Source organism: Argopecten irradians, chromosome 8 (assembly GCF_041381155.1).
Source record: "Argopecten irradians isolate NY chromosome 8, Ai_NY, whole genome shotgun sequence".
Taxonomy (NCBI): domain Eukaryota; kingdom Metazoa; phylum Mollusca; class Bivalvia; order Pectinida; family Pectinidae; genus Argopecten; species Argopecten irradians.
In genome coordinates this window covers 42,777,779-42,793,670 of record NC_091141.1, presented here as the reverse complement: position 1 = coordinate 42,793,670, position 15,892 = coordinate 42,777,779, and the positions used below count along the sequence as shown (strand labels likewise).

At 39.0% G+C, this 15,892-nt stretch overlaps 1 protein-coding gene across 14 annotated transcripts in view; it reads right to left on the bottom strand.

The window, feature by feature from the left end:
* The window catches only part of LOC138330428 (troponin T, skeletal muscle-like), a 36,952-nt gene extending 21,060 nt beyond the window's left edge, over positions 1-15,892 (bottom strand). For 3 of the 14 annotated variants that reach the window (XM_069278037.1, XM_069278040.1, XM_069278042.1), the window contains exon 1: positions 181-338. The gene's annotated coding sequence lies outside the window, so the exon portion shown is untranslated. Of the gene's footprint in view, positions 1-180; positions 340-15,547; positions 15,710-15,833 lie in introns of those variants that run through there. The other 11 variants (XM_069278045.1, XM_069278048.1, XM_069278039.1 and 8 more) reach the window with 10 other exon arrangements.

The window sequence follows — 15,892 nt, the reverse complement described above, 5'->3', positions numbered from 1 at the left end:
CATGATGATGCCCAGAATATGATATTTGTTAAATACAGAATAAATTCTACTCCCTATGGGATTTCTTTCTCAAAATTATTTATATTCAGACAGAAACAGCTAGAATGAACCAAAGTTTGTAACATCCATTTTCACAATGCAAAATGAATAATGATACAAGGAATATATTTTGATACTTACATCTTGAGAGAGGTAAAATCCAAGGGAACCTGAGAGAGGTTAAATCCAAGAGAACCTGAGAGAGGTTAAATCCAAGAGAAACTGAGAGAGGTTAAATCCAAGAGAAACTGGATCGAGAAGTAAGAGATGTAGACAAGGACTGTATAGATACACTGAGGTATGTACTCCCCAACACAGGCAGGCTATCTGGTTACATACAGCTACAGTTATACAGGGCTGTCTCAGCTACAGAGGGCAGGTAGGGCCAGTAGGAGTGGTCAGTAACCCATACAGGGGCTCGCCCTACAGGGGGTAGTTAGGGCCAGAATATTCCTTGTAATAACATGTGCTGGTATAATAAATAGCTTCTACATTTTGTGTAATCTGAGGAAAAGAGTTTGTCTCCTGCAATGTACTAATGGATCATTTCCCCGGCAGGGGCTAGCCACAGACCCCAGGGGAGATAACTGTCAAGGGCTAACACTACCCCAATGGAGAACTTAGGAAGAAGTATTGTATAGGTTTCTGTAACATCAATATTAGGTTTCATGTTTTTGTGTTGCTACAGTACCCCAGCAAAAGTGACAACCTTTGTATAGCGACCACCTTTGAATAATGACCACCTATGTATAGCAACCACCTCTATATAACAGACCACCTCTGTAAAATGACCACCTGCTTAATAAGTGCACATTCTAGGGGTCCCTAATAGACAGTGTCAACACAATTTCACCTGTGCTTAAAGACCATTTGGCTCGTTTGGTTTGATCAGTTTTATCAGCTTAACATCCTATCAACAGCCAGGATAACTTAAGGACGTGCCAGGTTTGTTGGTGGAGGAAAGCCGGAGTACCTGGAGAAAAACCACCAGCCAGTAGTTAATACCTGGCAATCGCCACACATGGGATTTGAATTCAGAAGTGGATGGCCTGTGGTAATATGTCGAGATGTCTTAACCAAATTCAATATACCACACATATAGTTATGTAGCTTCTGTAACCTGACCACCTGTTCAATAAGACCTTGGAATGCTCAACATTTGACATGTTTGGTTTCAGGGTTTTATTAGTTTAACATCCTATTAACAGCCTGGGTCATTTAATGTGCCAGGTTTATTGGTGAAGGAGTACTTGATAAAAATCATCCACCAGAGGTCACTGCCTGACAACATGAGATTCTCAACCAACCCAGAGATGGAGGGTTGGTGGTGATATGTTGGGACATCTCAACCCAGAGATGGAGGGTTTGTGGTGATATGTTGGGACATCTCAACCCAGAGATGGAGGGTTTGTGGTGATATGTTGGGACATCTCAACCCAGAGATGGAGGGTTTGTGGTGATATGTTGGGACATCTCAACCCAGAGATGGAGGGTTTGTGGTGATATGTTGGGACATCTCAACCCAGAGATGGAGGGTTGGTGGTGATATGTTGGGACATCTCAACCCAGAGATGGAGGGTTTGTGGTGATATGTTGGGACATCTCAACCCAGAGATGGAGGGTTTGTGGTGATGGAAGGTTTGTGGTGATATGTTGGGACATCTCAACCCAGAGATGGAGGGTTTGTGGTGATGGAAGGTTTGTGGTGATATGTTGGGACATCTCAACCCAGAGATGGAGGGTTGGTGGTGATATGTTGGGACATCTCAACCCAGAGATGGAGGGTTTTGGATATGTTGGGACATTTCAACCCAGAGATGGAGGGTTTGTGGTGATGGAAGGTTTGTGGTGATATGTTGGGACATTTCAACCCAGAGATGGAGGGTTTGTGGTGATATGTTGGGACATCTCAACCCAGAGATGGAGGGTTGGTGGTGATATGTTGGGACATCTCAACCCAGAGATGGAGGGTTTGTGGTGATATGTTGGGACATCTCAACCCAGAGATGGAGGGCTGGTGGTGATATGTTGGGACATCTCAACCCAGAGATGGAGGGTTTGTGGTGATATGTTGGGACATCTCAACCCAGAGATGGAGGGTTTGTGGAGATATGTTGGGACATCTCAACCCAGAGATGGAGGGTTGGTGGTGATATGTTGGGACATCTCAACCCAGAGATGGAGGGTTGGTGGTGATATGTTGGGACATCTCAACCCAGAGATGGAGGGTTTGTGGTGATATGTTGGGACATCTCAACCCAGAGATGGAGGGTTGGTGGTGATATGTAGGGACATCTCAACCCAGAGATGGAGGGTTTGTGGTGATGGAAGGTTTGTGGTGATATGTTGGGACATCTCAACCCAGAGATGGAGGGTTAGTGGTGATATGTTGGGACATCTCAACCCAGAGATGGAGGGTTGGTGGTGATATGTTGGGACATCTCAACCCAGAGATGGAGGGTTTGTGGTGATATGTTGGGACATCTCAACCCAGAGATGGAGGGCTGGTGGTGATATGTTGGGACATCTCAACCTCTTGGCAACCACAAGAGACATGTAAATATCTATTGTAGTTGCAGTTTTTGTGAATTTGACACAGGGACCTGGGTTGTAGTTTGACATTTGTATAAAGACAACTATTTTAGTAATAGTCTGTATTTGACACTGGGACATGTGTATTAGGACCACTAATTTAGTTACAGTCTGTATTTGACACAGGGACCTGGGTTTTAGTTTGACATGTGTATAAAGACCATGTTTTTAGTTAATATCAGTATTTGACACAGGGACCTGTGTCTAAAGACTATACTTGGCTTATTTGTCCTTTGTCACTTGGATGGTTTTCATAGACAGAAATCTTAAGTCTCATTTTTGAAAGTCTTATGAAAATAAAAGCGAATTCATCCCATATCACCGACCTTGATCTCAGTACGTTTTACAACCGACTGTGATCTCAGTATAACAGATCATCTCTGTAGATCTCTGAACTTGTAGGAATGTGCTTCCATTGATGTTTGAGTAGGTTAATCGACTTTCTGTGTCAGTTACAACCACTATGAAGCCTGAAGCACCTGTTCTCCCCTAGCAGTGTTCTTAGTCAGGGAACAATATCAACAGTTTTACATGCTATTTGTGTTTATAATGTGTCAAAAACTATAACAGATCTGGTATATAGGTATAAAATTTGACACTGTTATTCAAAATCTTGAATATATCTAAAAATAAACCTTAGATTTTTCAGCTAAAACCTTCCCTGTCACCGACTCTGGAGCGTTTATATCACAGCCGCTCAGTAAACACAAGCCTCACTGATAAAGCTGTAAATAGCAACATTTTACAGATTCTTTCAGGTGAATGTTTAAATCAGTGTAAAAGATACATCTATAATAATTAAGTACAACACCTCAAACCTTCAGTGGTACGGAATCAGCGCCCTCAGCCCTCAACCCTTCAGTGGTATAGAATCAGCGCCCTCAGCCCTCAACCCTTCAGTGGTATAGAATCAGCGCCCTCAGCCCTCAACCCTTCAGTGGTATGGAATCAGCGCCCTCAGCCCTCAACCCTTCAGTGGTATAGAATCAGCGCCCTCAGCCCTCAACCCTTCAGTGGTATAGAATCAGCGCCCTCAGCCCTCAACCCTTCAGTGGTATAGAATCAGCGCCCTCAGCCCTCAACCCTTCTATCTTAATTTGGGGGGATTTTATTAATATGAGAATGAAGGACCTAACAGAATCATCGCCCTCAGCCCTCAACCCTTCTATCTTAATTTGGGGGGATTTAATTTATATGAGAATGAAGGACCTAACAGAATCATCGCCCTCAGCCCTCAACCCTTCTATCTTAATTTGGGGGGATTTTATTTATATGAGAATGAAGGACCTAACAGAATCATCGCCCTCAGCTCTCAACCCTTCTATCTCAATTTGGGGGGATTTAATTTATATGAGAATGAAGGACCTAACAGAATCATCGCCCTCAGCTCTCAACCCTTCTATCTTAATTTGGGGGGATTTAATTTATAGGAGAATGAAGGACCTAAATGAATCATCGCCCTCAAACCTTCCATCTCAATCGGGGAATGAAGGCGATGATTATATGAGAGTGATGAACCTTAAACAATCATTGCCCTAAATTTGTTGGAGTCTTGTTTAGAACTGAGTATTATGTTTACGATTTTATAGTAATTAATTAATGGACACAAAGTTACTTACATTAAATTTTTTATCCTTTTTCAAAAATATGTAATCATAAATATGTTTATCAGTTCCTTGCGTTATATCATGTTGCTGTACTTTCTGGTATTTCTAAGCTAGACACCAATACATCTGAGCTGCCTCAGTGTTGAATAGAATATTAGATAGAAGGCCATAAAAACAGTTTATCTATCTTGACCCTACAGCGGCACATATTGTGATGAAACTGTTGACAGAAGTGATCATGTAACCTTGATAAACGTCTGTTATAAATGTCCTTCATTGAGTGCTGAACTACACAGAAAGAAGGTAGTGACAAGAATACAGAACCTTTAAACTTTAGACACATGCTTTAATAATTTTGCTGTCTATTGCAGTACCATCGTATGATGATGTGACAAAAAATTAATTTTATCTTTATGACAGAGGCAGACTGACACACCGACAGGAATGACAACCTCTGGTGAAGCTCCCTCCCAGGCACTTTTCAAATCGTGAAATTTTGAATGATGCCATATTCGTCACGTAAACTATGGTAATATGCAATAATTTTCAGTATAATCAAAATACTTGTCTAAAACAGAAAAGGTTTTGTATGCCTTGGTATGAAAAATATGTTCAATATTGTGAGAATCTTGCTCATGTACTGTGAGAAACGTCTTTACAAGGCACTGAAAATTGCAAGTCTCATACCAAAAAAGAGTTAGACATTGAAAAACAGGTTATAAACTCATCAGATGCACTTATCACACACATATGTAGCAAGTTTCTGCAAAGCTAGACAAAATTCACCATTGGCATTAATAGAGGTGGAACCACTGCAGTGGAGATAACATGGGATCATTCATCCAGACTCCAGCAATCTGTTATCAGTGCTATGTGTAATGTTACTGGAACTGGTGATAACAAACTCTGCTTTAACTCTACACCCAGCATGTCAGTGGAATGTGGACCACTACATCTCTTATACCATATTTATCTACACTGGCTTTTAGTGTAAGTGTACAGATTTGGTAGGCTATATATTACCTCCCCCTAGATTGAGATACATTTTACTACACAATTATCTCCCCATAGTTTGAGACAAATTTTACTACACAATTATCTCCCCTAGTTTGAGCTACATTTTACAACAAGATTGTCTCCCCCTAGTTTTAGATATATTTTACTAGACAATTACTTCCCCCTAGTTTGAGACAAATTTTACTACATAATTATCTCCCCTAGTTTCAGCTACATTTTACTAAACAATTATCTCCCCCTAGCTTTAAAGTTTAGAATCCAGTACATGTATAACTGATCAAAGTCGATTTAGGCTCAATTTGAATAATAATTTTCATATCTAAGAAAGTCTTTCTGATATTGAACAATATCAGTTGATGATTCATACCAATTAATTTTCTATACTACATAATAGTGTAGCTCTGTTCCTGAAACTCAGTATATATTTTTTCCACAGGATGATAAAACCATGTATCAACCTTATCTGAAGATTTAGCACAAGCAGTTGTAACAAATTACATACATGTATAAATACAAAGATCAGTACAAATCTATATATGTGTAATCTGGTAATTTGCAGTCCCTCTATGATAAATAACTGTACAGAGATAGCTAGAACCTTGTTTATAGGGACATAACAGATCTTTTTATAAAACTCATTTCTGAAAAAAAAGGTTTAGTTAAAATGTGGGATAGTGAGAAATCAATCAACACTACTATAAATGTAAGGATTCCAGAATTAGGCACGCCAGTCAGCTAACATGTGTTATACCCCATGCCTCATACCATCAGCATGCAGCCGATCCCATCTCTCTCTAACAGACTGCCCACCAGTATTTCTCAAGTGACACTAGATTATCTTACCCTAGTTTGGAATCTTTGTATTCACTCCAAAAATAATTTTTATTACATTTAGTTTGGACAATAAAATGATTTTCTTCTTCGTTTGATATATTAAGTGTACTAGCAATCAGATCAGAAGATTCTGATATGAATTTTCCAACTAAATTTTCTTAATACAAGATAAACTCCCTTTTGAACTTCAATTTTATTGATAACTTTCAACACAAAACCAAACACCCAAGGAGCTGGTCAATGGTGGTCAGTCTAGAACAAAGTAGTGGTCAGTTTACATAAGTTAGCCATATTGTATAACCTCCAGAAGCCAGTTTCCATGGTAACCAACACATCTGGTTCATCCAATGGTGGGTACTTTGAGGGTGTGAAACAGTATCACTGAATCTCCCCCAGGGGGACCCTCAACATATATAACTGTTACAACAGTCTTGCATCTCCCCCGCCGGGGGGGGGGGGGGGACCCCCATCAGATAAAACTGTTACATCAGTCCTGCATCTCCCCCAGGGGGGCCCCCAACATACATGTATATAACTGTTACCTCCCCCAGGGGGGACCCCCAACAGATATAACTGATATATTGGTTAATTGGCTATGCATGTGGTACAATATACAGTACAGGAGTCCTCATCTGGCTTCCTCCACTTCCACAGGGATTGGGCACAACTTTCCTAATCATAACCAATATGATTACATATCAATTACCAAGCCCCTGTGTAGGTGGACATACCATCAGCTGAAGTTGAGTGTACATCCATTATCATTGGGAAATGTTATGGGTAGTAAGTTATATGAAATGATTACAGTTTTTACAGATGAGTTCAGATATCAGAGTTATACTACATGTAAATTGTAATCAGCAAAATGTATTTATCATCTAAGCCCCCCCTCCTACCCCCACCCCCACCCCACCCCCACCCCCACCCCCCACCCCCACCCCCACCCCACCGACACCCCATCCCACCCCCACCCCCACCCTCACCCTCACCCTCCGGGTCAAAACAGGTAAAAGGTCACACAGATGTTACCTTTAAATCTACCTCATGTCACTTAGCTGAGACAAATATTTCTTACTCAACAGTTCTTACAATGTTTTCCCCACAGACAGAATTGACCGAATGTTTGGGGTGTATTTTTGTACAGTGTTTACCAGTAGATGCCATGTATCTGGTGAGGTATGTGTTGTTTCATTCCAGAACCTGCTAGAACCCGCTGTCTATGTACTAAGTAAAATATACACAATCTGGGAGTCAGAGTAAAACACTACATTATTTACATACATCATTTTGATGGCTGCACAAACATTCAGCATGTATACAAATTATATAACACAAACACTTTAGATTAGTGAACAGAAAATCTTTGATATATCAAAGTATCTTCAAGTCTTGTACACAAAATATTAGGTTGGCTGCAACTTTTATGATTTATACCTACAAATCTGCAAATGTCCCGAAAGCAACATTGTTAATTTCAAATGAATAAGCTTAAAAGCACAATAAGTAGTACAATAAGCCTACCAAACATATAATTGCCATATTCACCATAATGAGTGTCCAAGGTGCATAAAATTTATGTTATTTCATGTATCGTGGGATACAATGGTAATAAACATCAACAGTTGTAAAACATTGTTTTATCTATGGGATTTACACCTGAAGAGAATCTACAATAAGGAGGAATACAGAATGTTACTTCATGTTAATACCTAATTTATCGTTTATTTAATGTTGATTTTGAATTAAAATGTGATTTTTCTAATTTTTTATCATTGTGCTAGTTTATTTTATGTTGATTTTGAATTGAAATGTGATTTTTCTATTTTCCACTAGAGGAAAAGTCTATAGATTTAGTGTAGCTTTGACTCCTAACTTGCCTATCACACATGTGTGTGCCCAGCATGTGTGCAGCAGTAGTAACACATGTTTACACAAGCATCTCATCTGTCCTGTACCAAGGGAGGAGGGCCTACCATCTGTCTACAGCTAGGATAACCTGCCCTGTCCCTGGCTGAACTCAACCCCCACCCCCACGCCCACCCCTACCCCCACCCCTACCCCTACCCCCACCACTACCCCCACCCCACCTATGGACATGTTGGAGATGACCAATCCCTCTATGGTCATGTTGGAGATGACCTATCACCCTATGGACATGTTGGAGATGACAAATTAACCTATGGACATGTTGGAGATGACCTATCCCCCTATGGACATGTTGGAGATGACCTATCACCTTATGGACATGTTGGAGATGACCAATCCCCCTATGGACATGTTGGAGATGACCTATCCCCTTATGGACATGTTGGAGATGACCAATCACCCTATGGACATGTTGGAGATGACCAATTAACCTATGGACATGTTGGAGATGACCAATCCCCCTGTGGACATGTTGGAGATGACCAATTACTCTATGGACATGTTGGAGATGACCAATCCCCCTATGGACATGTGGAGATGACCAATACCCTATGGACATGTTGGAGATGACCAATCCCCCTGTGGACATGGAGATGACCAATCCCCTTGGACATGTGGAGATGACCAATCACCCTATGGACATGTTGGAGATGACCAATATATGGACATGTTGGAGATGACCAATTAACCTATGGACATGTTGGAGATGACCAATCCCCTATGGACATGTTGGAGATGACCAATCACCCTATGGACATGTTGGAGATGACCAATTAACCTATGGACATGTTGGAGATGACCAATCACCCTATGGACATGTTGGAGATGACCAATCAACCTATGGACATGTTGGAGATGACCAATCCCCCTGTGGACACGTTGGAGATGACCAATCACTCTATGGACATGTTGGAGATGACCAATCCCCTTATGGACATGTTGGAGATGACCTATCCCCTTATGGACATGTTGGAGATGACCAATCACTCTATGGACATGTTGGAGATGACCAATCACCCTATGGACATGTTGGAGATGACCAATCCCCCTATGGACATGTTGGAGATGACCAATCACCCTATGGACATGTTGGAGATGACCAATCACCCTATGGACATGTTGGAGATGACCAATCACCCTATGGACATGTTGGAGATGACCAATCACCCTATGGACATGTTGGAGATGACCAATCACCCTATGGACATGTTGGAGATGACCAATCACCCTATGGACATGTTGGAGATGACCATGGCCATTTACCTATGGACATGTTGGAGATGACCAATCCCCCTATGGACATGTTGGAGATGACCATGCCATCACCCTATGGACATGTTGGAGATGACCAATCACCCTATGGACATGTTGGAGATGACCAATCACCCTATGGACATGTTGGAGATGACCAATCACCCTATGGACATGTTGGAGATGACCAATCACCCTATGGACATGTTGGAGATGACCAATCCCCCTATGGACATGTTGGAGATGACCATGGCCATTTACCCTATGGACATGTTGGAGATGACCAATCACCCTATGGACATGTTGGAGATGACCAATCACCCTATGGACATGTTGGAGATGACCAATCCCCCTATGGACATGTTGGAGATGACCAATCACCCTATGGACATGTTGGAGATGACCAATCCCCCTATGGACATGTTGGAGATGACCATGGCCATTTACCCTATGGACATGTTGGAGATGACCAATCACCCTATGGACATGTTGGAGATGACCAATCACCCTATGGACATGTTGGAGATGACCAATCACCCTATGGACATGTTGTAGATGACCAATCACACTATGGACATGTTGGAGATGACCAATCACCCTATGGACATGTTGGAGATGACCAATCACACTATGGACATGTTGGAGATGACCAATCACCCTATGGACATGTTGAGATGACCATCACCCTATGGACATGTTGGAGATGACCAATCACCCTTTGGACATGTTGGAGATGACCAATCACCCTATGGACATGTTGGAGATGACCAATCACCCTATGGACACATGTTGGAGATGTACCAATCACCCTATGGACATGTTGGAGATGACCAATCCCTATGATGGGAATGGAAGACTTGGGGACTCCTCTGACAGCCCTAGAAAGGCCACAAACCTAACCAGCATTAACACATGTTAACACCACTATGACCTAAGACATTCCCTGTCCAATATCTTAATGAACAGCTAGGCACAGAAGCCATCAGTACTAGTGTGTGTTAGAAGTAGGAATGTGGTCCAACTTACCCACTGATTGAGCTAAATAGATGATAATGAGGTACACATGGGGATCAGATAGACTACAATGTAAGACTGTGAAGGTTATTACTCCAGCTTTTGGTCGTGTGTCGTATAAACACATTCCTACTGAACACCCTGACCAGGAACCAGCATGGTCATCATAAACCAATATTCCTAGAAACTGAACCAAAAGCCCAGCCACAGAAACCACATTTAACACTGCATGTATGTACAACATATAAACTGATCCAAAAGTCACAGAGTGACTTTATTCAACACTATGTACAAGTCATAGAGTGACTTATTCAACACTATGTACAAGTCACAGAGTGACTTATTTAATACCAAGTCACAGAACGACACTGTACAAGTCATAGAGTGACTTATTTAACACTATGTACAAGTCACAGAGTGACTTATTTAATACCAAGTCACAGAACGACACTGTACAAGTCACAGAGTGACTTATTTAACACTATGTACAAGTCACAGAGAGATTTATTTAACACAATGTACAAGTCACAGAGTGACTTATTATCATTATGTAGAAGTCACTAAGTCACTTATTTAACACTATTTACAAGTTACAGAGTGACAATGTACAAGTCACAGAGTGACTTATTTAATACTATGTACAAGTCACAGAATGACTTATTTAACACTATGTACAAGTCACTTATTTAATACTATGTACAAGTCACAGAATGACTTATTTAACACTATGTACAAGCCTTTGAGTGACTTATCTAACACAGTGTACAAGCCATATGCACAGGTCACTGAGTGACTTATTTAATACATTGTACAAGTCACTGGGTCACTTACATTATGTAATAGTCAATGAGAAACTTATTTAACACCATGTTCAAGTCACAGAGTGACTTATTTAATACCATGTACAAGTCACTGAGTGACTTATAATTATTTAACACTGTACTAGTCAGATGAATCTAATTCATCTGATTCCAATCCCAAATATCCAATACCTATTGTTGAGATTCCAACCCCAAAAATTGAATACCTATTGTTGCCAACTACATTGTTATATCACAGGACATTAACACAAAATCCTGTATCTGTAAAAGGAGTTAAAACATGGTCTCTGTCACTCAGCTGACAGAGCATGCTTCTTATTCTAAGTCAGCAGAGCCACAGTTTTTCAAACCGGAGACCCAGGTTTAATTCCTGCTCGGGGCACTCGACAGGAATCATATGTGTATTTTCCCTGTTCTTCTAGATTGTTACCCAACTAAATAACCCATGGAAGATGGTTAAAGAGTTGAGATTAAGTAAATCTCAAGAAAAACAGGGGGAGTAGTGTACAAGTGTAAAAGGAGCGGGTCGGTGTGGTTAATATGGTCTCTGTCACTCAGCCGACAGAGCATACTTCTTTGGCTCAGTTGGTAGAACCGTAGATTTCCACGCCGGAGACCTGGGTTCAATTCCTGGTTGAAGCACTCGACAGGAATGTGTATTTTCCCTGTTCTTCTACATAACAATATCAACCAAATCAGAATGAACCTTAATGGTTGTTTATATCAATTAAGAAAATGCCTTGAAAATAGAGAAATGTCCTTCATATTCTCCTTCACCCTATCCTCTATAATCTACACAGTGTGCACACACGCACAGACAAACAGATGTTGAGCACATACGCCCACATGTACCTGACTGTGGCACGTAGCAGATGAAATATCTCATTAAAAGTCACAATCCTGCCAATAACAACAGCAATCCCAATTCACTGCTATTTTTACCTCTAAATAAGGATAGAAATATCTTATGTTAACCTTGGTAGAAGTCAGTAATTGTTACACACCTCTTTTGTATTTCCATGAGGAATAGAAACCCATGTATATTGATTAGTAAAAGCAGACGTAGAATACAGATTAAATCTATGTCAAATACATTTTTAGCTAGAGCTAGTTGTGTGTCAGAGAATTCCAGTGGACTGGGCTGATTATCTGTGACCAGTGACAGATCATCGGTAGATCATCCGGCTAGTGTTCACAGGTCCAGTGTTCAAGCCCCAGTCTGACTAATATTTTATCTCTTCTCCTGCTACCGAAATCACATTTCTATGTATAAATTTGTGTTCTACATTAGGATTACACACTGGCAAAATATGAATCATATTATCAATTCAATAAACTAGGAAACAACAACATTGTGTGTGATTGTTTACGGAGTAATTAGGTCCAGATACACATAATGTGGCATTCAAACTACAAAAACAATGTTAGAGGTTTACACAAGGCGACACTTGGTGTATTCACTGAACTTCTCTCTAATGTTCAGACAATAATAGTAAAATTTGATTCTGTGAACAAAAATGTATGTCTCCTTGGGATAGGTTTAAAAGTGCTGGCCGATAATCTAATTAGCGTTGTGTCCACCTGTTTGAGAGTCATTTGTCACACTGGCCGTGGAGTTTAAACAACCTAATACTATATACTGCACATAGCTATAGGGCGATTCAGGTAAACTTAAATTTCACTCTTATTTGACCTGGAGGATATTCAGAAGTCCAAACAAATAATGTAATTCAGAAGTCCACATAAAATAATAATATTCATAAGTTCAGATATAATAATGTCATTCAGAAGTCCAGATAAAATAATGACATTCAGAAGTCCAAATAAAATAATGTCATTCAGAATTCCAAATAAAATAATGTCATTCAGAAGTCCAAATAAAATATTATTATATGACTGGTGTTTTTGCTGTATTTTGATTGGCTGATACGTTTCTCAGAAGTATTCATCAACTGCGATATCAACCCCGAAATCGGCGGCGAAAAGCACGCGAGGTTACTGGACTCAGTCCAGATACCTCTCGCGAGTCCAGTAACCTGTGTCAAAAATAGATCGAGGGAAACTCCCTTTAGATATGACGTCATAATCACTTTTGACGTCGAGTCGTACCCAAATATAGCGTTACGGGAGTTTCCTTATTCAAAGACGTCGGATTAATCTATTGTGACGTCATTGTACATAGTCGGCAACATATTTGGCGGAAGTTTTGTAAAAGGAACATTTGCAAAAATCATCCTGTTTATTGTAGTTAAGTCTTTTTGAAGAACATGGTTAATTAATATCCTGTAAATGTCATATAATAAAACAGTTATCGACCTATTTTCAGGTGGATACGGTGAGTTATTAACCCTCGAAAATGATATAACCCTCGGCCTCTGGCCTCAGGATATATCACTTACTCGGGTTGATAACTCACCGTATCCACCTGAAAATAGGTCGATAATTGTATAATGTCATTCAGAAGTCCAGATAAAATAATGTCAGCTAGAAGTCCAAATAACATAATGTCATTCAGAACTCCAGATAAAATAACAACATTCAGAAGTTCAGATAAAATAATGTCAGCCAGAAGTCCAGATAAATAATGTTATTCAGAAGTCCAGATAACATAATGTCATTCAGAAGTCCAGATAAAATAACGTCATTCAGAAGTCCAGATAAAATAATGTCATTGAGAAGTCCAGATAAATAATGTTATTCAGAAGTCCAAATAACATAATGTCATTCAGAAGTCCAGATAAAATAACGTCATTCAGAAGTTCAGATAAAATAATGTCAGCCAGAAGTCCTGATAAATAATGTTATTCCGAAGTCCAGATAACATAATGTCATTCAGAAGTTCAGTTTAAATAATGTCATTCAGAAATCCAGATAAAATAATGTCAGCCAGAAGTCCAGATTAAATAACGACATTCAGAAATCCAGATAAAATAATGTCATTCAGAAATCCAGATAAAATTATGTCATTTAGAAGTCCAGATAAATAATGTCATTGAGAAGTCCAGATAGAATAATGTCATTCAGAAGTCCAAATAAAATAATGTCATTCAGAAATCCAGATAAAATAATGTCATTCAGAAGTCCAGATAAAATAATGTCAGCTAGAAGTTCAGATTAAATAACGACATTCAGAAGTCCAGAAAAAATAATGTCATTCAGAAGTCCAGATAAAATAATGTCATTCAGAAGTCCATATAAAATAATGTCATTCAGAAGTCCAGATAACAGAATGTCATTCAGAAATCCAGATGAAATAATGTCAGCCAGAAGTCCAGATTAAATAACAATATTCAGAAATCCAGATAAAATAATGTCATTCAGAAATCCAGATGAAATAATGTCAGCCAGAAGTCCATATTAAATAACAACATTCAGAAATCCAGATAAAATAATGTCATTCAGAAGTCCAGATAAAATAATGTCATTTAGAAGTCCAGATAAATAATGTCATTCAGAAGTCCAGATAAAATAATGTCATTCAGAAGTCCAGATAAAATAATGTCATTCAGAAGTCCAGATAAATAATGTCATTCAGAAGTCCAGATAAATAATGTCATTCAGAAGTCCAGATAAATAATGTTATTCAGAAGTCCAGATAACATAATGTCATTCAGAAGTTCAGAGAAAACAATCGCATATTCAATTGTCAAGATAAAAGATAATCTGAAAAATGACATTTAGAAGTCCAGATATCATAATGACATTTAGAAGTCCAGATAACATAATGACATTTAGAAGATAATATTAAGATAATCACTTGATTAAAAAAATGATCTGATTTTCATGAAATCCTTACATTGGTTGTCCTGATATATACAGGTGTATGAAATTCAGAAATTCTATTCAAATTATCTGTGTTATTCAATAAGTATCATTACAATATTCAATCATGTCGAAATGTCGCCAATCATTCTGACAATCATAATAGGTAAATTGTTAATAAAGTAAAGTTATAATACATAATTCTATATACAGGAAGTTGTGATTTCGGGTTTTTTATTCTAATTAATGATTAATGAACAACCAATCACACACAGTCACACACTAGTGGCTTTGGTGTATATCGACATGGTCATGTGATAAAAATTAACATTATTTATGAAAATGGTTTGACAATATTCAAAGAAAATTCAGTCATTCATAAATGACTTTGACCGTCAAAATGCATTCCATCACAAACCTATAACCCATGTATCTGAACATTAATCAATAATTTGAACATAAGTCCACTTTGTACTAATCTCATGTGAATACAACATCTAAGTTTGAAAGATTTCTTTAAACTCTGCATGCATCTCTATAATTTTACTGAGTATTTGATATAAAAGTTTGTGAGAGTTTGGGTGGGGCAGGGTTGGGAGAGGTTCAATTGTGTCTGCAGGCGGACAAGTTACAGCAGGAAGGAAAGGTAACATCACATTCAATAAAAATAGAAATATCTCCTACCTAGAAATGTCGAAAACAAAAATGGCCGCCAGAGAGAGTTAAGCCTGCAGCTGGAATGTAGACTGAAGAAGAAATCAGTTGCATGGACTCATCTTTTACATTAGCAACCTCAGACCAATTCTTCAAGTACCAATCTCAAATAATGGGGGCCACAGGTTAATTCAAAGTTCATTTGGACAAACACTATCACAAATGTTCTAAACTGAAAGAAAATTTACTATAAAGTATGAAAAATCATTTCTAAACAGTCAATATTAAAATTCATGGTTAGAAATAATATAAATACCTGATTATGAAAGTGATATTACAACAGGATATTTCCAACCTGCTCCTCCTCAGGTGAGA